Below are 22,679 nucleotides of genomic sequence, written 5' to 3' on the forward strand. Positions count from 1 at the left end.
CCTTGGGTCACCTCCCTGTCTCATTCAGCCTTTGATGCTTTTCCATTCCACAGCTAGCAAAATCCAAACTCACCCCCGCCCCCAACCTGAAGTCCTGCTCTGAGAGAACCCTGCCTCCCTCGGTGACCTTTATCCTCATTCCCGCGGTCTTTTGGCCCATTTGCTCATTAATCCTCAAACTAACTATGTTCGTCCGACCTCAGGGCCTTCACGAGACTGTTTTATGCCCGGAACGCTCTCTGCTACTCTGCTCCTTACAGAGCCTTGAACCTGGATTCCTGGCCCTGCCTTCTCAAATGTTCCGGCTCTAGGACTCTGGCCGGAGAGGCCTTCAGGGCAGGCAGCCTTCAGAGCCCCCCAGCCCACCACTCCTGCTGGTCGGGGAGGCCTGGCTGAGCCACCTGGAGTCTGTGGTATGGTGGACACCGCGGGCTGAGGAGTCACCAGCTTCTTCTTCTTCAAGATTTTATTTGAGAGAGCGAAGGAGTGAGTGAGTGAGACAGACACGAGCAGAAGGGAAGGGCAAAGAGAAAGGGAGAAGCCGACTCCCTGCTGAGAAGGGAGCCTGACCTGGGGCTCCATCCCAGGACCCTGAGTTCATGACCTGAGCCGAAGGCAGATGCTTAACCGACTGAGCCACCCAGGCACCCACCAGCTTCTGCCCCTACAGCTGGGCAACTTGCCTGACCAAAGATGCCTCTTCTGGAAGATGCGGATATGACAACTGTCTCGCAAGGTAGCTGTGGGGACTAATCAGAGCCAGCCCATACAGAGTCCCTCCTGCGCGCCACACTGTGTGCTAAGCATCTTATAGGCACTACCTCATTAAATTCTAGAACAGCTCTCTAGCAAGTGGAAAGCATTCTTCATCCTGTTCTACGGAAGAGACCGCTGAGGTGCAGACAGGTCGAGTAGCTTCCCCAAAGTCATGTAACCACGGAGCACGGGGTGGGGTCGAGCCTGTGCCATTCGGTTACGAAGCACAGAAATGAATGGGCGTCTGCCTGGCACTAGTAAGCATTTGCTAAACGCGGTCCATTCCCTGTTCTCCCCTCTGTCTCCAGCCTTTTCTGGAGGGCATTTCTGAAGGAAGGGCAAGAAAGCAACGGAGTCCCAAGGAGACAGCCCACAGCGCTGCTGAAACACACACCCACGTGTACTTCTCCTGCACTTAAGCAAAGTTCTATTTACAATTTTCAGCTGGAGGTAAAAACCTTCAGAATCTTTTTGGTGATGTTAGGTCTGTTCTCTGAATTCTGTCCCCAAATTCCATTTTTTTGTTATCCCACTTTACGGCAATGGAAAAATAATTACCTGGGGGTACAAAATTTAAAACTCTCACTCCCTCTGCAGCCACATCTCTCCCTGGGGCGGGGCAGGGTTAGTCCTGCACGGAGGGCTGGGCACTGAGAGGGGATACACACTCCTCAGTCCTCGGACACCTGTGCTTCTGCAGCGGTCTCTGCAAAGAGGCAGAAGAGGCCAGCTGGATGACGGCTTGGGGACCGGGCACGTTGGGTACCCCCTGGGCCTTCTGGTCTTTACACACCATCTCAGCTTGCTGAGGCCTTGGCTAAAGTGGTTCCCAGAGACTGGCAGTCCCCAGCGTACTGTGGAGGGAGGGCAGGAAAGGAAAGCGTGATCATTTCCATGCAGAACAGCCAAAGGGCCAGAGGGTGGCCTGAGCTCCAGCTCTGCTGGGTACCTCTGGGCAAGGTTCTTTCCCCCTCAGACCCTGGGTGGAATGAAGTAGGAAATGCAGTGGGTAAGCTGGGGTCTTTGTGGTGGTTTTGAAACAATCTGCAAATGCTTTGACGTTGCCTCTATCAAGAGGCGGAATCTAATTTGCATCCTTTGAAAGATGTGGCCTCAGTGCCTCGCTCCTAACTAATGGGATGCAACAGGAGTGCTGCTGTGTGACTCCCAAGGTGGGGTTAGGAGAAGAGACACAGCCTCCACCTGGCTCTCTCTTAGAGCTTTGAGCTGCATATAAGGAATCTGAAGCTGCCATGCTCTGAGGAAGCCCAAACCAGCCCAGGGAAGTGCCCACATGGAGAGGTCCTGCCAGGGCAGGGAGAGAGGAGCAGCCGGCGGCCCCTGGCTACACTGGCCTCGGGCTGTTCCAGCACCAGCCACCACCCGATGGCAGGTGCATGAGAGATCCAAGCCCTAAGCGCCCAGCCAAGCTCTTCCCCAACTTCTGATGCACGGAAATCACAACCGACAATAAATTATTGCTGTTATTTCAAACCACTAAGTACTGGGGCTGCAGTGTTGATCAGCAATGGGTAGCCAGCGTGGTCTCCAGCATGCCGCCTCTCCAGGCCTCCAGAAGTCTATAAAATGCATTCCCTAAATCCACTGAGGAGAATGAAAAGGCAAGATATGATCTCTATAATATTAATTTATCCATCCATTTCGTTCCACAAAATTTTACTCATCACTCAGTCTATACCAGGGTTGGGACTAGATGCCACGGACTCCAAGAACAGTAGGACATCACTGTGTCCTTGAAGGAAGTTCATGGTCTAGTTGGGAAGATGGACTCATGCCCCAATATTCGTGACGAGTGTGGGTGGCGCCTACCAGAATTACCAGGACTGCTAGGAGACCGTTTCAAGCTGTGCCCCTTGCCTCCCTCAAGGATTCTACTAACACCAGGCAGGGACAAGGGGCGGCAGGGACATGGGGCGGCGGGGACATGGGGCGGCGGGGACACAGGGCAGCAGGGACACAGGGCAGCGGCCTCTGCTGCTGCCGGGAAGGTGTTGGGAGTCCACACAAGTAAGAAGAGAGAGAAGAGTTTAGGGACCACTTCGGTATAGAAATCTTTAAAAATTTCAAGAATCTTTAAAGAGCTTCGCAGTTAAGAGCTGTAACAAGAAAATGTATACGGCAGAGTCGGGGCTCAGGACGCCAGTCATTTATACCGTCACTAATTTTAAGGAAGTTCCTCCCTCCCTCCCTTTGTATTTAGCACTCGCTGGGCACTGGGGATTCAGCAGTGAACGAAACCGACTCTCGGCCCTCAGGAAGCTGAAGGTCTAGTGGAGTGACTCTACTAACAAGCACACAGAATAAATTATTGGGTGGCAAAAGTACTAAGGGGAAACTAAAGCAGGGCGAGAGGCATGGGTCTCTCTATAGAGGGCACAGGGAGCCTCAGAGATGGGACCCTGGCGTGGAGACCCGGAGGGAGAGTGGGAGGGAACGAGGGAAGCGGGCAGGCAGGCCAATACCTGGGAAAACCATGCCAGGCACAGGGAGGAAATGCAAGAGGCAGGCCTTGCCCAGTGTCCAGAAAGACTACCAGGAGGCCTCAGTGCCGGGGTGCAGGGCTGGTGGGGAAGGAAGACCGAAAGTGGCTGACGCCTTCTGGGGTCCTGGAGGACAAGGGTGCCTCTGGATTTGGCTCTGATTTGGATTTTACCCTCTCATAGGCATTTCCAATTGGATGCCTTAATGCTTCCCTTCCACGCCAATTTTTGAGCTTTCTCCCTGGTGTGGGGTGAGTGAGGGGACCCTCTCACACAGTGCACCCGAGCATAGATGCTGCCTGCCTGAGGGCAGTGACCGCCAGACTTGGATCCTCCTGTCTAAGCTGGAGGAGAAACAAAGTTCTCGGTGCCTCCCTACCGCCTGGAGCCAGGAGTAGAGATAAGAATCCGGCAAAACACAACCTAGGTAAGTACTAACTGAACGGCCTCCTGTGGAACCTGGAAGAGCCACGTGTTTATACGCTGGGGACCCAGCAGCAAAAACAAGAACCCTGCTTTGCCATGACACACGTGCTGACACAGGTGTTCACTGACTGCCTTCCCAGCTGGTTCCGAGAGGACGGGTCCCCAGACTTTTGCGTTTGTCACTGTATCGCCACCACACGGTGTAGTTCTTGAATGTGGAAGGGGCTCAATAAATATAGTCACGTGACTGAGTCAGTCCACAAACAAGATAAAAACTCAAGGACATCCACGCTCTCAAGCCAGTGATTGAAATAACCATCTGAGCCCCGGCTCCTGACCAAGTAAGAATAGTAACAGGAAAATTAAGACGGCTACCATCTCTGGGGTGTATCTACTGTGCCTCGGGACATGGTAACAGCCTCTGAGCTACCTCACAGTAGCCCCATATAATTAGATGCCTCCGACACAGAGCTGGGAGGTACTGGAGCCTGGATTCCTCCCAGGACCGGCTGGATCTCAGGCCCCAAAGGCGGTGCCTCTCGGGCTTAGGGAGGCAGAAAACGTGGGAGCCCCCCTAGGAGTAGGTGAGGGGAAGCGGCTGATGTGGCAGGAGCGGGCTGCCAAGGAGAGGAAAGGGAGGTTCTCCTCTGTCGTTTACCCTTGTCTCTACCTACTCACCTGACCTGTTCAAGCTCTACTCTAGCTCCGAGAATCACAGAACATTCCCGCATTCCGGTCATTTACTCCAAGCTTTATAAGTGCATACTCTTTCCAGCAATAGTCCTGAAAGTATTTGAGAGGCACTGCATTAGCTAACCCTCCCCGTGGAGAGACCGTGACTCACAGAGGTGGCATAAGTCACCGAAGGCCCCCACCAGTGACTGAGTGAATCAGGACTTGAATCCGCAGTTCCTTGTTGCCCATTCAGTATGCGTCCTTCAGGACGACGCATTCTGGGGATGGCCTTGTCTGGATGTGACGACACTGCACCTGTCTCGTCCCCATCAGAGAACTCCCGGCCCCCCTGGCTGCTCTCAACACAAATGCCCCCCCTCCCCAACACCGGCCTGGCTGAAACAAGGCCACAGGCTGTAAAAAAGGCACAAGGAGCTTTCAGGGCACCCACTACCGCACCTGTTGCAGAGTACCCAAGAAATGCTTTCTAAAAGAAGGAATAAACGAACGAGTCAGGAGAGACAAGATGATGGAGTGCGAACAGCTCCAGAGAGCTCGCAGCTGGACGTCGTCCGAGGGCCAGGACCCTGCGCGAGCTGTCTCCTGAATTTCAAAGAGTGACAGGCATGTATACAAGCAGCCTTCACGCCAATGACGACTACAGCAAGGCAGACAGAGAAACCACACCAGGGATTCAGATGACAGAAAGAAAGCTCCCATGCCGAGTTACCACTGGTTCTGACACCAGCAGAGAAACACAGCCTCACCAAGCCACTGCTTTACAGCGGGGCACCGAGAAGAGCCTGCTTGACGGGCAATGTCCCCAAGTAGAAAGGACTCAGAAAATACTTGCTTCTTGCTTATGTCAACCCCCAACTCGGGCATAACAAAGACATGCTTGCAGCTTCTTAGCCAATAAAGCCATTTATATAATACGTTAAGAGTCCAATTTCATTTGTCTAATTATCCCTTAGGGAATGACTCACTCCAGATCACCAAGATTCCCACACTGTTACTCTTGTAAGATGAAAACCTCATCTGGAGATAGAAAATAGATCAGTGGTTGCCTAGGATTGGGGAGAGATGGAGGGTTGGGAAGGTGCTGGGTACTGAAAATGTTCTAAAACTGATTATGGTGATAGACACATAATTCTATAAATACACTGAAGGTCACCGGATTGTACACTATAGCCAGGTGAACTGTATGGTATACGAATCATATCTCAGTAAAGCTATAAAAAAGCCCTTATCTGAATTGTAATGGATAGAAATTCTTCTCATATGATGCTTTAATGTACTGCCAACTTTTCCTTATGGATTTAAGATCACAGCTGTGTACCTGCTATAATCCAGCAACGCTCTCACTATTACAACATACAGGGCAGTCTGTCCTAAACGACCCTGTTTTTGCTATTTAATCTAGTTTTACTGTCGATGCCCTTTACTTTCACCAGAAAGCTTGGGTGGTTAAGCTCATGAGCTTGGGTCACGTATCCCTTACTGACTTACTGGCTACGTGATCTCTGGTGAGTGACTAGATCTCTCTGTGCCTCTGGTCCCCCCCTTTATAAACAGCGGTAGTAACCTCACTGGAGGGTTGTGGGAGTTAAAGATGATGATGTGAATAAAGCACTTATTGCTGTTCCGGGCAGTGGGGAGCCAGACTGAGTTCCGGCCATCAACTGTTCTCCCCACTGTCAGTACAGCCGCCTAGAGGGATCCTTCTGAGCTACAGACTCAGGAACCGGAAAACCTGCCTGGAGCATTCAGTACACCCGCTGCGGTCAATGAGATGAAACGGGCTGGGAATGAGGTTTCAGGACTGGACTTTGGGACATCCCCCGGGAAGGCTCTCAGCGTCAGTGATACGGAGTAATCTGTCCCAGTTCAGGTTCAAACAGAAAAACCCAGGGGCCTGGGGAGGTCTCTCAAGATCCTGGATCTGGGAGGCTTGTGCCCAGGGGGACACAGTGGTCTCCAACACTTCAGACTTTCTCTAGACCAGTGTTTCTTAAAATTCAGAGGTCATAGATACCTCTGAAAATCTGAGCAAAGCCAAGGACACTTCTTGGCACAGGAAAATCTATTTACATATACTGTACCCATAGGTACAGGGGAAATCCTGAATCCCAGAAGCTAACCATAAACTCCTGGCTAAAAACCCCAGCTCTATGGGGCGCCTGGGTGGCTCAGTGGCTCAGTGGGTTAGGCCTCTGCCTTCGGCTCAGGTCACAATCTCAGGGTCCTGGGATCGAGCCCCGCATTGGGCTCTCTGCTCAGCAGGGAGCCTGCTTCCTCCTCTCTCTCTGCCTGCCTCTCTGCCTGCTTGTGATCTCTCTCTGTCAATTAAATAAATAAAAATCTTTAAAAAAAAAAAACCAAAGTTTAAAAATCCCAGCTCTAGACTTCCTATAGCCCCAGCATCCTCAAGTTTGGTGGCCATGAGCCCCAGAACTCCCATTGCAGCTGGAACAGAGGCCTTCTGGAGGCCTGCCCTCCTAAACGAGCCAGACAAGCGGTCCCGGGAACTGATTGCTTCATCTTAGTCACTGCGAACAGCTGCATCCAGGGGCTTCCCAGGGGCACTGAGTCAGAGCAGGACACAAGCATGGTAGCTCGGGAAGCTACCGCAGGGCAAGGCCCAGAAGCCCTGCTAATAAGCAGCTGGGGAGTTCCAGCCCTAGGGCAGCAGCCAGACTCTCTCTCTGCCAGCAACAGAGAAGACGAACTTTAGGGGCTAGGGGCAGGCTAGGCCAAGCACAGGAATTCAGAGGTGGAAGTCGGGGAAAGTCCCCAAGCTGCTGGGACTACTAGGCCTTGGACAGATTCAGCTCTAACTGCAGGGAGACAGAGCCGAAAGAGGGTGGGCCAGTTGTGGGGAGGGGAGGGGGCTGAACCATGGATCAGAGGCTGTTAAAAATGATTAACTGACCCCACAAGTGTCTAATTATGAACACTGACCCAGAGTGGCCATACTCCAAGAGTATGCCATTCATATTTCATGAAATGCAATATTCTTCCAACTGGGGGTGGGGGGACCTATAGGCACCATCTCTCTTCATCAGACCCGTGAGCTGTGCTGATTACTCCAGGCTGGGTTTGCTTGCTTTTGCTCCTCTATCACAGTATTAAAATGCCCATAATGTGCCCTAGGCTTTATGAGAATAGCTTTGCAACAATTGGTGGACAAGAAAGCTGGCATCGTGCCCAAATTTGCTAATAATTTCTGTGCATGATTCCATCAGTGTAAGTGGATGACTGGAGAAACCCACGCTCTTTGGAGCCGCCAGAAGTAACTTGTTTTTCTGATGCTATAAAGAAACGGTCTGTAAAACTGGGGTGTGATATTGTATAACTTCTGCAAAGTGCCAGCCTGCTTTACCTCCATGGGACCAGAATTCCTTTCTAATTTCACTTGGGACTGATTTATTCATTCAAACAGAAAGAAAGCTATTTACACAGAAACACTTGGGAGGTGACAGTAGAGTGGTATGAACAGTGTGACTACCCACCTGGTTTAGTTTCTTTTTCCTACTTGCATCTCTTCCGATTTTCCGCTGTTGAGTAATCAGTGTGGAAATTCTAAGGGAACAGAGGAAAAACAAAAATTAGAGCCAGACACACTCTAGGGTTGTAAACTAAAACAATCTTTGGGAAGACAAGTTAAGTGTATCTAGTATCATGTTAAAATGTGCACATCCTTTGGGTCAGTCACATATGTAGGAATCTACACTATAGGTATGTTTCCATAAGTAAAAGGATGTTCGGTAAAACATTCTGTGTAATAGCAAAAAAAAAGAGGAAACAAGTTAAATGTCTGTTAATAGGAAGAGTTAAGTTACAGTGTCCCAATACAGTGAGAAACTAGGCTGCCATCACAAAGAATGAGAAAGATTTCATTGCACCGACAAGGAAATGTCATCATTTTCATATGTCACCATTTTTAATAAAATTTGAACATGATTGTTCTAATCATGTTATAAACATGATTGTTTATGCTTAGAAAAATATACCATTTGTATACACACACATTTGTATCTACACAGAACAAGGCCATCAGCAAACTATGAAAAGCGGCTCTCTCTGGGCCTTGGAAACTGGGGGGGAAAGGAGTGAAAGACGAAATTTCCCTTTTTACATGAATAATTTCTGTTTTGGTTGAAAACTTTTAAAGAGGCACACGTAACTGTCATAATCATTATACATGCTATGTATCTAGAATTCTAAAATATCAAGAGTGCAAAAGACATTTTCAGACAAAGACTGAGCAAAAGTTTGCCATTTAGTCTCCAAGAACATTCTTCAACAGAAAGGAAACCAAACACAGAAAGCAAGTGAGATTTTGGAATCAACAGTGAGACAAATTATTAAGGTTAGTGTATTGGTAAATTTAAAACACGGAGTGAGTGAAACCAAGCTAAGTGGGGAGATCAACACAAATCTGACAATATTACGCATTTGACTGTAAGAGTGTCAAGGATGGAAAAGAGATGAGAACTAAAACCTTGCACGGCCCCTGTGAGCCAGGACAAGCAGTAACACCGTTTAATTGAGACAATATATTCATGATGCCTATTAAAAGCTTTCAAGGTAAAATGACAAAATACAGAAATAGAACACTTAAGTTTCAAACCAGTTAGCATGTTCTCTCCAAATTACTACATAGTTTTAATTAAATTTCAATAAGAATACAAATACTATTTTGGGGGAGAGTGAAATGGGTAAAATTACTTTGAAGTTCATATGGAATAATAAATTCCCCCAAAATTTAGCCAAGAAATGGGAAAGAAAATTATTTTAAAGAAGTAAATAGGGGAGTTGTCTAAAGAGATAATAAAAATTTACTTCATAAAGACTTAAGAAAAAGATACGGTTGTAACATAAGAACAAACAGGTCTGTGGACTAAAGCCACAAGTTCAGAAATGGATACAAGAAAGGAACTTAATTACCATAAAGATGGAATTCCAATGCAGAACAGAAAAGATGGCTTATTTAATAAATGGTGCTGGCATATCTAGAGCAAAGCTTGGCCACTACCTCTTCGCTACATATAAACACAATTCCAAAGGGATTAAAGGTTCAGGATTAAATAATTAAAGCCATAAAAGTACTGGAAGAATGTTTAGGAAAATATTTATATAACTGTGAGGTGGGGAAATTATTATTAAACAAGGCAAGAAATCCAGATACTATGATGAAAAAATAGAAGAAATTTAACAAACAACAGATCAGGAAAAACAGCTGCAATACATATAGAATCCTTAATATATAAATAGCTTCTATAACTTGTTAAGAAAAAAAGCAAACAATTCCTAAGGAGAAAAGTGAAGGAAATTCAGAGAAGAGGAAAATAAAGTGACCAATTCACATGAAACAATGTTTAATCCGGGCGCCTGGGTGGCTCAGTGGGTTAAGCCGCTGCCTTCGGCTCAGGTCATGATCTCAGGGTCCTGGGATCGAGTCCCGCATTGGGCTCTCTGCTCAGCAGGGAACCTGCTTCCTTCTCTCTCTCTCTCTCTGCCTGCCTCTCAGTGTACTTGTGATTTCTCTCTGTCAAATAAATAAATAAAATCTTTAAAAAAAAAAAAAAAGAAACAATGTTTAATCCTAGTAGTAGTAAAGAAAATACAAGGTAAGCATCTGTGAGATACCACCTTCTGCCATGACCTTGGTCACAGACAGTACAGACAGAAGACGGGATGGAGGGAGGAGGGGAAATGAGAGTGGGGGGGAGACAGAGGGCAGGAGGAGGAACAGAAAGAATATCTAACATTGGTAAAGATCTAGGGAAATGGAAGGACTCCTATATTTCTGAGAAGATGTGATTACTAGAACTCTTTATAAAGTAGGATATTCTCTATTAAGATGTCAAATACATACAATATATGTATATTATTATTAATATACAATATTATTTATGAAAATGTAACTTACAGAAATAAAAGCACCAGTATAGTCAATGGTATTACCATAGTGGCGTATGGTGACAGACGGTGGCTCCTTTTTTCCTGAGCACAGCATAACTTACAGACTTGTCTAATCATGGTATTATACATCTGAAACTAATGTAACATTGTGTGTCCACTATCATCAATTTAAATAAATAAATAAATAAATAAATGCACCAGTAGAGAAGGCTATGTATATAAAGATATGTAATGCAACAGTATTTTTAGTGAAAACAAAACATAACTCGAACATCGGTCAAAGGAGAGACAGTTGAATATATTGTGGACCTCTAGGTCGACAGCCCTGAAGCTATTTTAAAAGGTGCATTAGATTTATCCCTACCCAGGACCTATTATTTAGTGGGGAAAATGAAGTGCAAAATAAACGTATGCTCCCACTTCTGACCAAACCACCGCACATCTACACAAACCCTACACCTGCTTCAACAGGAGCTTGAAGAAAAGACACACACCAAACTGAGTTCAGAAGGAGGGAAATGGGGAGTGAGGGGAAAGGAGAGATTATAACTTTTTCTTTTATAACATCTTCAAATTGTTTAGTTACAACGAGCCTATGTATTAGTTTAGGGAAAATTAATGAAGATAAAAACAATAACAAGCACATGAGGGCAGAGAAAAAACTCTGATAAGCTGTGTTATACGCTACCCACTTGTCTTTACATCGGATAATTAACTCCATTTACTGTAACTTCTTTTTTGGTCAAATAGAACACGTTAATAGCCGGAAGACAAATTTTTTTAAAAAGCTTCATGGGGGTGGGGGAGTACTTCATTCCTAAGGATTTATGCTTTTTATTTAAGAAGGGGGAAAATATTACTTAAGGGGGAAAAAAAAAAGAAAAGAATTTCCCATGTTAAAATCCTAAAGAAAGCCTAAAACTCTGGCTTGAAACCGCCCTGTTTAGGTGGTGTGTGGGCTGGTTCTGTGGTCGACTGTTTTCCATGGCTCGGTGCCCTTGCCTGCTTTCCTCCCCGCAAACCAACTGAATACACTCCCGGGAGTGAACTGGCTGCTGGGAATCAGAGCCGTGCAACCCCCTCATCTCTGCTCACAGGCTCTCTTGGTCTCCAAGCAGATGCTTTGGCTTCTACATCAAATGGGTTCCGGAATGCAGAGAAGTGAAATGGCTTGCTTTTGCAAACCATTCTGCCGGGAGGAGGAGAAGAGGAAATGGTTTATCCCAGCGGAAGAAACAGAAGAGAAGAGGACCAGCGATCCCGACAAGCTCTTGAAGGACAGCGACTCCATGGAATCTGCCATTTCAGAGTCACGTGCAAGGTGCACTCTGGCCTTCCCTGGTGGAATGCTTCACTTTTAACTGTTATTTCATGGGTAATAAATATTGCACTGAAATAATAATGATACCTCACGTTTCTACAGCACTTGAGATCTTACAAAGCATTTTAAGATACCTTAAAGGAGCCAGGTATCAGATCAGTATCACTCCCATTTATAGGTGAAAATGACTCAGAGAAGTTCAATCTTTTTCAGTCACGTGGCAAGTTGCTAACTCTGGTCTCCAAACCCCAAGCCCAGCAGGGAGCTCAGGTATGAAATCACAGGGACAAAGGGGAACTACAGGCAAGCCAATGAATAAAAGCAGGCTCTTGGAAAAAAAAAACAGCTCTTCCTGCCCCTTAGGAAAAAAAAAACATTGTCGTCTAGGAGTAATAGTCTACGCCACCTCAGAGAGAAACTCTCCTCATTTACTGGAATAGAGCTGCTGACTATGGGAAGGAAATCCCACGCTCCTGGGTCTGCCCACCCCAGCCTACCTAACCTTCAAGGCCACTAGACCGCTAAAGCCCAGGGGGAAAGAGGATGCATATCTTTTGTCCCTACGGCCTCAGGGCCCGCCCTGGGTCTGGCACAGACTAGAAGCCACTACATTTCTATCTCTAGTAGTTTCGAATCCACCTACCTCTTCCAGCCACCCCCACGCCAATCCTCTCTCCCCTGACTGCTGCGACTGTCCCTCCGCCCATCCCCCACACAGCAAATAGCGACCACAAAGGCCTACTGATTAATCATTGTCATCAGGCCCCTGACTAATTCTCTGAAGCCTCACCTCTGCCTCTTGCTCCGATCGCTTCCCCTCCACGCTTCAGCCACGCTGGCCTCCCTTCAGGCTCTCCAACAGTCCACATGCTTTCCTGCCTTGGGCCCTTACCCTCATGTACCTGTCCCTACCTGGATTATCCTTTCCCACAATGCCCTTCTTCCCCACCTCCTGCCTCCGCTCTTGGCCTAACAAGCACCTCATCTCAGTTTAAACACTGCCTTGTCAAGCAAGCCTGCCCTGACCACATTCCTACTTATTTACTTTATAAAACCATACGTCCTTGGCTGTGAATGACAGTGAGAAGAAGGATCCTGCTTGTTTTATGACCTACTGTTCACTATCACCTTGCTCAGTGCCTGGCAGATAAGGAGGTGCTCAGTGAGCATTAGCTAAAACTAGACTGAGCTGAAGGCTGGACTCAGATGCTAGTGTGCCGCGTTCTCAGGCTTTCCACGGCACTGTCCCTCTCTCAGAGCACATGATGACATGTGTGAGAGTTACCGGAGTCTTTTTTTTCCTATCAGATTACAAGCTACTTAGAAGTCTAATATACCTTGGTATTCCCTATCGTGCCTTGTGTAATGCCTGAACACAAGGGTTCTTCTGAACAGTGGATGAATTCTTGCACCGACACAGGGAAATACGAAGAAAGGCTACAGTCTCTAGTCAACCACAGACAACGGCTTCTCCTATTAGGGGACTGCCCCGCAAGCCTTGAGCACCTTGGATAGGCAGAGGCTCTGCCCAGAAAATGAGAAGTGAAACCTGGAAAGCAATGGTAGTGTGAGGGTGAGCCAGGACAAGCAGGTACTGCTGAAGGGGAGTTTCTTACCCGGGCAGAAACTTTCTGGAGCCAAACCAGAATATGTGTAGGAGATCTAAGCAGTTCCCCTTTGACCTAGCCATGCCCTATTAAAAAACCAGAGACATGAAACCACTGGGTGATGATTTAAGTGTTTTTCTGTACTGTCTAGCTTTCCTTCCATGAACATGTTCTAATTTCATAATCTGGTGGGGAAAAAAAAACCCACCACAATAAATGTTATAAAAACAAACCAGCAGAAAAATCCAGTGACAATCTGAGACCGCAGAATCATCCGTCCTTATGTCTCCTTACTCGACTTGGGACTGCAGATTCTGGGTCCTCCGGGGTGGGGTCCCCCCTGCAATTAGTCAGGAAGAGTTCCCGTCCTTCGTCAGATGCTTGGGCAGGAAGGGGCCGGGAGTAAAAGCTTCTGCAGGGCACAGTTCTCATCTCTCCCTAATGCAGATGCTGGCAAAACTCTGAGAACCAGGAGATGGAGGATAAGTGTGGGGTTAACCAACCAGCTCAAGACCAGGATCCCCAGCTGCTAAATGCTGGTGCAGCGCAACTGTTCATTGACCTGCCTGTCTTTCCTGATGCGAGGAGAACCTCACAAGGCCATGGCTGTCTCCTCACAGTCCTGCTCCTCCACACACCCTAGTGCTTTGTACTAGTCCGCCTCCCGTGTAATTTACTGAATGGCAGAGATCACGCCTATGAAGTCCTAAACATAATGACTGACCTAGGTCCCTGGAACATAATAAGAAGGCATTTTTATAATGTCCCCGAAGGTCCATTATTCATTTCGGAAAAGCGCAGTTGAAGAGTAGTCATTTCTTGGAAGATTAAAGAGACTTCTTTTAAATAAAGTTAGGAAACGCCGGCCTCCTCAAGCAAGAGCCAATGCATTTCAATCTGCTGTTCACAATCACTCAGCATCGCGGCTTCTGAAGAAACCACTCTGTGAAGGCGCTCAAAGTTTTCATAAGGCCTTTCTGAAAGACTTCCAGGAGGTAGTGAGCTCAGCCTCGGGTCATGATTAATGACTTGTTTCCAAGAACTTGAGATTTTCCACGTCTGTCTCCACTTAGGAATCACTTCTGGCCCCTTGTGAAAACACTCAGCAGAGTTAATTGGGTGAACTCAGCTTCTCGTCACACTCAGAGAATAACACCTGCCACCAGTTTCTTCCTTAAGTGGCTGGGCTAGCATCCGTGGGTCCCAGGAGAACAGCACCTACTTCTGGCTTTGGTCTGAGCACCTGACTGAGTGATAGGAAATGGTGCTTAGGCTTGGCTGAAAGAGCCAGCATGGGAGCTCTGATCAATTCAGAGATGACACCATGTCCCTCATACAAATAGCATCCTGTGACTGATGGGGCCAGGCCCTATATACATTGGCCAGCGTTCTCTTTCTGGAAACCATAAAGTAGGCAACCCCAAGCATGTTTTTTGTGCCAACCAGGTGCACTATGAGCTTTATCCTGTCTCATCCTCGTGGCACCCCTGGAGAAAGGTTATAATTGTGACCCCCCCCAACACTTTTCAGAAGAGAAGCAGGCTCTAGGAGGTAATCTGTACGAGATGTCTCTACTAGGAGATGGTGAGGGCAGAGCTCTCACTGCTTCTGACTGACCTCTACACAGTCTCAAGTTAACAGGAACTGTGGACACCCACCAGCCCAGGGGTCGCGAAGGTAAACGTCTACAGGGGCCAAGTGGCAGGCATGAGACCAGAGATGGTGCCAGATGGGCAAGCAAATGACACAGACAGTACTAAACTGGAGAACAACCCTGCTAAAGACATTCAAATTCAAACAAAAATAAAAACCCAAACCACATACCTTCCTTTCAAAATATCACTTCCTCACCACCGTCTCTGGAAGAAGGACCACCTTTTTCTCTTTTTTTTTTTCCTCAAATAGGTGCCTTGCATAACATGTAGCCCAACGCAGGGCTGGAACTCACCACCCTGAGATCAAGACCTGAGCTGAGATCAAGAGTCGGACGCATAACTGACTGAGTCACCCACGCACCGCTGGGACCATTTTCTTAATTAGCCGAAGTCTGGAGATCTTGAGCAGCTGGGCTGAGGCAGAGAGCCTTGGGCCCCCTGCCCAAGACCATGCGTGGCTCCGTGGTAGCAACGGTCCACTTTCAAAGGGTTGAGCCATGGAGAAGACCAAAACACTCAGATACGCCAAGGGGCTTTGAGAACTCTCCTGGTAACCACGATCTTAACTCAAGCAGTTTTTAAATACTGCATTTTCCTGAGGGCTGGAGACTCTGGTAGCCTTAAAGACAGAAATCTCCTAAACTGTCAACACCTGACCCCCTGGCCACTCAAAAATCCAAGATCTGACCACCTTCTGCTTTTCTTTGCACTCTGGCCCCAGCCACGCTGTCCTGAAGCAGCGGTCGTCGTGTCTAGGTGACATGAGGTGGAAGGGCCCAGAAAGATTTTCCCTTCCTCTTCTCTTTATTGCCAAGCTAGGGACTAGGAGAGTGGGCTCTGTGTTAAAATTGAGTATGCCCAGTCTCCTCTGGACCTTTCTACCAGGGGACGGGGTTCTGGTAATGGATGAGACAGACTCACAAGAGGGGACACATGGTCTAGGGGAGACAGTGAATGAAGTTCTGCCAGTAATTATGTGAACCATAATCATTTATGTGAAGTAATCCTGTTCACCTGAACTGGGAAGGTGGTCGGTGATATGGGAACATACCATGGAGATTAACCCTCAGTCAGTGGAGTTAGGAGCAAGGACACTGACCACCTCAGGTTATGGAAAAGGCTGAGCATCACGTGGGGTTGAGCACTTAAGAGACACTCGATAGGGATCATTCTTTTTCTCCCCAACCCCCCCAACACTGTGCATGCGCCTGCACACCATGCTCAATCTTTCTTGAAGAATACCAAACCTTACAAAACTAAAAAACTCAAAAGTAACTTTCTGTTGCCTGTTTTATATCCTCTTTTAATTGTCCTTCTAGGGGCCGGTTTTTAGCCACTCTGGGATACTGGAAACCAAGAGTACTTTGATCCTCAAGCCCTGAGGATTCTCTGCAAGCAGAAGAGATACGGATGGTTCATTTCAAGCTGAATTCCAAAATATAGCGATCATCTAGTTTTGTCCCTTTATTTAGGTACAAAAGAGGAAACAGGCCCAGAGTGTGAAACACTCGCTCCGGCTGCAAACCTTCCATGGCTGGCCCTTTGTTTCTTAAAGTCGAAGTCTTTCCCCTTTAACCGTGATTTCCCAACTGTTTTGACCTTCAGGCAGGGGTGGTGGGTCGCAGGCAGCAGCTGCAAACCCTGCACCGCACACGCACACCCCGGGGGGGAGAATGGTCAGATCGGGCGCCTGCGGGTGAGGGGCCCAGGGCAGCAAGGCCCTCCCCTCCTCTCCCCTCCGAACCACTTGGAAGGGAGCACCTGGCTTAAAGACCTGAGGACAGACCCCAACAAAGAAAATGCTGAAGTGCTAACTTAGACGATTGTTCTGTTTACTTTCTAGGCATCAACAGCAAATTTTAAAAAGGAAGCAATAAAAAGACCACGAAGCCAAAGTTAAAGTCTCCCGACACTTCTTTCCGTCTCGGGAGTCGGCCCAGCTGCCGCGGCAGTGGGATGCCTGTGATAAGCGAACTTCAGAAACCCAACCATTTCTAGATCTTGCATTTAGAATACCAATCTTGTATTTGTGAGGGGAAGATTACAGGGAATTGTCACTTTCAGAGACACTTTTTTCTAGGATGTCTAAAATTGTTTGTACTGCCTTAGTTATCGGAGAAAAAACTAAAGGTTTTACAAACCCCATTGTCTAATGAAGGACTTAACTTCACCTATCTTCAGGGCAACGAGCTGCTTTTAAAGCTCTAGCCGATCTGTCAGTGTTCTTGGGGTAAAAATTCAAACAGCGTTTGAATGGAGCCCATCCGTGAAACTTGAGTTCAGACTCTAGCTCCAGGCAGTTGCAGACAAAGCCATAATTTGCAGAGCAATAATATATCATAATATAAAAATAGACACTTTCTGACCGACAGGCTGTGAAGCAAGCCAAGCCCTCCGGAGAGCTCTGCCTCCCTCCCTGCTCTCCCCAGGGCTGTGGGGGTGATGGTGGAGAATAAAGTTCTACTTACAAGAGCAGAGTTTCTCCAAGGTCCAGGGCTCCTCAGTCCAAGCCAAGGGAGAATTTAAGAAACCAGCATTCAAAATGCCTCCCTTTTGAGGGTTAGCGAGATTAGCAGACCAGGCCAGCGGTGCAGTCTGGATTCTTTCTTGCCCTCTCTCCCTCTCGGCGTCTCTAAATGAAATGCACTTCGAGGTTTTAGTGGGTGTTTCCCACGTCCCGGGCCAAGTAAGTCCCCATTTGTTGTAACCCAATGCTCAGCCTGATGATGTCAACCACTCAGCTCTCTTGCTCGGTTTCCACCTCTCTGTCCACGGGGGAGATCCGTTTCCTCTGGACAGTGAGCTGGGAGACCGTAACTTCATCCCACGCAGTCACATTTGCCTAACATCCTTCCTTCAATTTTCAACAGCGCAGACTTGTGACAAAAGGCTTCCTATCCACTCACTGGGCCAGGGCTCCTGGTGTAAGTCCCTTTACCTCTAGTCACCACTGAGTGAGAGCGATCTGGTTTGCTTTGCTGTGTTTTAACTCACTTTTTTGGCATGTAATACCCTCGCTAGGGTGGAGATTGGCATCCCCACTCCGCCCCACTCTCATTTCCTCCAGTTCGATGTTCCAAGTTGTTCTGTTTCCCCAAGTTTCCTAGGTGTGTGTTGAGCATGGTCTTATGTTTGTCCTTCACTTAGGGGAGATGACATGTGCCCGAGTGCAAGGCTCAGAAGGAGCACTGGTCTGTTGCCCGGAGAAATCGGTTCTTTCTGGCCTCAATCACACTCCTAACTGAAGGAATCACACTCCTAACTCCCGTGACCTCAGTTTCCCCATCAATAAAATGATGGTCTGGGGGTCTTCCACTTCTGAAATTCAATGACTGAGGAGCTTATACACAGACGCAAGATAAGGACTTATACTACAAGCTGGCTGATTACACGCTTGAGGGAGGGAAGAACCCTCGGCAGGTCAGAGGCCAATGCCCACGATGTCAGGCTCAGCCTGGCTCCTTCAACCCCCTTTGCGGTGGAGCTGAACTGTTTCTCTGGAAGAAAACCCCAAAGAATTCACTGAACAAGGCCTGCGGGACATGGAAAGAGGCAGCATAAACTACTCGATAAGATAAAGAAGCAGGAAAGCTGTCCTTACGGATTAACAGGGAACAGCAGTGATTAGGAGCGACCATAATAATCTCTTGCATTTGTGGAGTGCCTGCAGGCGAAGAGAGAAAAAACCTCTGCACTTCTGGGTACAGAGCGAAGCAGTGTGACATGTACACTGCCTATGGGAACAGAGATCTGGGAACCAGAGCTATAGATCTGAGTCCTGTGTGACTTCACTTCTCTGAACATTTTTTTTTAACTGTAAATTGGGGTAATAGGGCCTCCCTTTCAGGACTGTGAGGATTAAAGAACACACGCAAGGGCCAGAAAGCACCTGCACATACTAAGTGCTGATAGACGGTAGCTTCGCTGTCCTACGTAATCTCATCTGATTCTCATTTTAGGAGAATTAGTACCCAGGGGCTGAATTACTAATCTGCTTTTCCTGGATAGGAAAATGAAACAGAGACGCCAAGTGACATGCCCAAGGTCACACAGCTCAAGATTAAAGGGGCAGATACGGAAACTGAGTCTTTAACTCCTACTTAGTCCAGCACACATGCCACACACATGCCAATGCTATTTCTTTTTTTTTTTTTTTCCTTTTTAAGATTTTATTTATTTATTTGACACAGAGAGAGAGATCACAAGTAGGCAGAGAGGCAGGCAGAGAGTGAGAGAGAGGAGGAAGCAGGCCTCCCCACTGAGCAGAGAGCCAGACACCGGGCTCAATCCCAGGACCCTGGGACCATGACCTGAGCGGAAGGCAGAGGCTTTAATCCACTGAGCCACCCAGGTGCCCCGCCAGTGCTATTTCTAAATGGAATCATTTCTACTTAGGAAAATGAACTAAACTTATTTTTTTTTAAATGGGGAAGGGGTGGGTTCAGCCAGGTTGGGGCCAGGGGGTTGGGGGGAGTAGTCAATCTATTGCCTAAAGGAAACACTACAGACCACTAGGTAAGAGGGGGTACTCACTTGCTTTGCTCCCCAAATACCATGTGACCCGAAGGAAGTCTGGGCTTCAGTCATCCCTTCCTCCAAAAGGCAGATCTGATTTGTCTTAAACCTACTTGGATGAGAAGCTGGGATTGGAGTTCTTTAGAAAAAGAAGAAACTACTTAGAAGTGGAGGTAAGGCTGTGGGAGTTTGTGACTTAACAGAAACTTTAATTCTCAGAACTCTTTGATGCTGTAATCAGGAAGGACCAAGCAAATAGACTATAGGTTAGGAGGCAGACTGCCAGTCTGAAGGCTCTCCCATAAGCCGGTGTGGGGCTGTGGTGGAATGAAAAGAACTCCAGTTAAGGGGAGTTAACTCAGAGCCTGCTTCCAGCTCAGAGAGACCTGAGTTTCCTTCCTGTCCCTGGACCTTCCAGCACTGGATGACCTTGGGCAAGTTAACTTCTATGTAAAGTGAGAATAATAATGGCACTTAACATAAAAGGTTCTTGTCTGGATTAAGTGCCTGGCACACACCACGAGTTCAAAACTATTTGGAAAAAAAAAAAAGCAAAAATAAGCTGTGACATCCTAAAGTAAAGGCATTATTTTCTAATTCTGACTCAGTGTCACCATCCTCTACCCTGAGGATGATGTAACAGTGAATGAACAAAGTCAAGAATGTCAGGAAGCCAGAAGAAGGACCCACTAGTTCTTGAGAACGTCACAATGAATAAGGAACAAAAGGCCCACCGGGAACTGTGAGGCGTGTTCTCAGCAGCAACACGCAGCTTGGAGGTGGCAGCTGGGGCCATTATTTGCCGGGCCTTTATTCCAGAAGCCCAAGTGTGCATCAGGAAATGAGCTGAACCCTGGACAGGTCAGTTTGCCAAAATCACTCTCAGTGATTTGTTATTTGAACAAAAGTAAAAGGAGCCCGATCATAAAAACAAAGATACTGTTTTCTTACTGTTTTCTTCGACCACATACATTTTCTGACCCTCACCTGTAACACTGAGTAACTGTACACCTGTCACAGAACCATGGAGAACAGACAAGGCCGGGCGCTCCTTCTGCCTTCGGACTGCCGACGACAGATGACGGCAGGGACACTGTGGCAGGGACACTGGTCTCTCGAGACACCACCTTCCATTACCCTTACACCTAGGAGGTGAGGAGGTTTAACAGCCCCTCCACTCACGGCTGCGGAGGCCGATGCTGCTGGGCTGACCGACCCACACGAGGCTCACGGGACTAAGTGACAGAGCCTGGGCTCCTCGCCAGGGCTGCTGGGGCCTGGCCGGGATTCGGAGTCCCTTCCTCCGCTGCCTTCGGGAGGGTTTCCCTGCAGGAAAGCTGGCAGCTCGTCACAGCCCGCAGTCTCAGCTCCATCTGAAGAGGAAGGAAACTCCGCCTGCTCCTGCACACAGAGCTGGTCTGACAGGCTCAGACAGCCCCCCCGCCACAAGGCTGCCCTCGGCTCCCACCCCTCACCCCCGTCTGGAAGGGGTCTCCCCCTCTGATGTTCCGTAGGACTTTATCTGTTCCTCTATCAAGAAACTTACCCTTTTCTCCTCTTTGAGGCTTATTTATTTCTGGACAGCTCTTACTTATGCTGCTGCTAGAATCTGAGCTTCTTATGGAAAAGCTCTGTGTTTAATTTATGAGCATTTTGTACATAGGAGACACTTATTAAAATAAGGAAAGCTATAAATAACGAAGACTTCTAACGGATGCTTACCATATGCCAGATAGTATTCTAAATGCTCTACAAAAATCATCTCATTTAACCCCCATGAGGGTCCTGTGAGGTAGGTCTTACTACCACCACCCGACCAACGAGGAGATTCTAGACCTGTCAGTCACGGAGCCCGTTCAGCTGGCAACTGACGGGCACCTGCTGAAAGGAGTATATGATGAATAAACTCAGCCCCGCGACTGACCTCCGAGTCCAAACAGCTGCCGCAAAATGCAATGACCTCCTCACCCTACCAAGACAGGTTTCAGCTGTCATGCCATTACAGACCTATCCATTAAGAAGGACGCGGATTGAGACTTCAAGTTGTAAATACAGATTTTGTTTTCTTCCCAATTACAATTGTTTATTGTAAAAAAAAAAAAAAAGAAGAAGAAGAAGAAAGAAAGAAATATAAAAGAACAGAAAACAGGGAGGAAAATCATCCATCATTCAATCACCCAGAAATAACCACTTAAACTTCCTGGCATACGACCCCAAAAGAGCCACACCTACACTGAAAACAATATTTGGGGGCACCTGGAAGGCTCAGCTGGTTAAGTGTCCAACTCTTGATTTCAGCTCAGGTCTCGATCATGATTTCAAGCCCTGCACTGGGCTCCACCCTATATGTGGAACCTACTTAGAAAAACAACAAAAAAATTTTTCTTTAAATCAGACACACAAGTCATTTGGGGAAGAGAGGAGTCAATCCTACAAAAGATGACAAAGAAATGTTTGATGTTATTTTTTCTTCTTGTTTTGGAGTACCCTTGGCTGCTTTCTTTTCTTTCTTTCTTATTTTTTTTTTTTAAGATTTTATTTATTTATTTGACACACAGAGAGAGACACAAGCAAGAGAGAGAAAGCACAAGCAGGGGGAGTGGTTGAGGGAGAAGCAGACTCTCCATTGAGCAGAGAGCCCCATGTGGGGTTTGATCCCAGGACCCTGGGATCATGACCGGAGCCAAAGGCAGATGCTTAACGACTGAGCCACCCAGGCACCCCACCTGCCTGCTATCTCTACAGGGTTTGATATCCGGAGGGTCCGCCTCCTAGGCCCCCTCGGACGGCTGCTGATGTAGCCAGTGTACCCAATGAAGGGATCCGGCAGGAGGGAAGCCTGATCCCAGAGAGTATGCACCTAAAAAATGGGTAAGTTCACAGAATACCTCCCTTCTAGTATGAGACTGGGCATCCTTATCCTGTCCTTTGAAGGACCCTCAGTCTCACTGCTGCTCAGGTGCCCTAAAGCCAACTGTACCCATCGGTGTGGTACACAGAGCTCCTAGCAGCCTTCCAGGCAAGGCTGAGGCCTATGCGGCAAACAGACACCAATTCCAGAGGAAACGGAAGGCCTATCTCCTAAAAGGAGGCTTTTATTACTGCTTACGATTGGGGGGAAAAATTACAGAGCATCTGAGGAAAACCAACAGCATGACAGAAACTAAAGTAAAGAGAAAATGGACTCTTATGGGAAAGAAAATTCAGACAACTGAAAACCTTTAAAAAAAAAATTCTTGTGTTTTCAGAGACATTCTGATGATATCATGTCCACTTAATGAAATAAGTTGATAAA

General features: G+C 47.4%; 1 protein-coding gene across 2 annotated transcripts in view; it reads right to left on the reverse strand.

Annotated features, from left to right (window-relative positions):
• The window catches only part of PKIG (cAMP-dependent protein kinase inhibitor gamma), a 96,069-nt gene that overhangs the window by 15,619 nt on the left and 57,771 nt on the right, over window positions 1-22,679 (reverse strand). Inside the window, exons 1-2 of one of the 2 annotated variants that reach the window (XM_032350575.1) lie at window positions 17,338-17,833; window positions 7,871-7,940 (exon numbers count right to left, since the gene is read on the reverse strand). The gene's annotated coding sequence lies outside the window, so the exon portion shown is untranslated. Of the gene's footprint in view, window positions 1-7,870; window positions 7,941-17,337; window positions 17,834-22,679 lie in introns of those variants that run through there. The other variant, XM_032350576.1, reaches the window with a different exon arrangement.

Source organism: Mustela erminea, chromosome 7 (assembly GCF_009829155.1).
Source record: "Mustela erminea isolate mMusErm1 chromosome 7, mMusErm1.Pri, whole genome shotgun sequence".
NCBI lineage: Eukaryota > Metazoa > Chordata > Mammalia > Carnivora > Mustelidae > Mustela > Mustela erminea.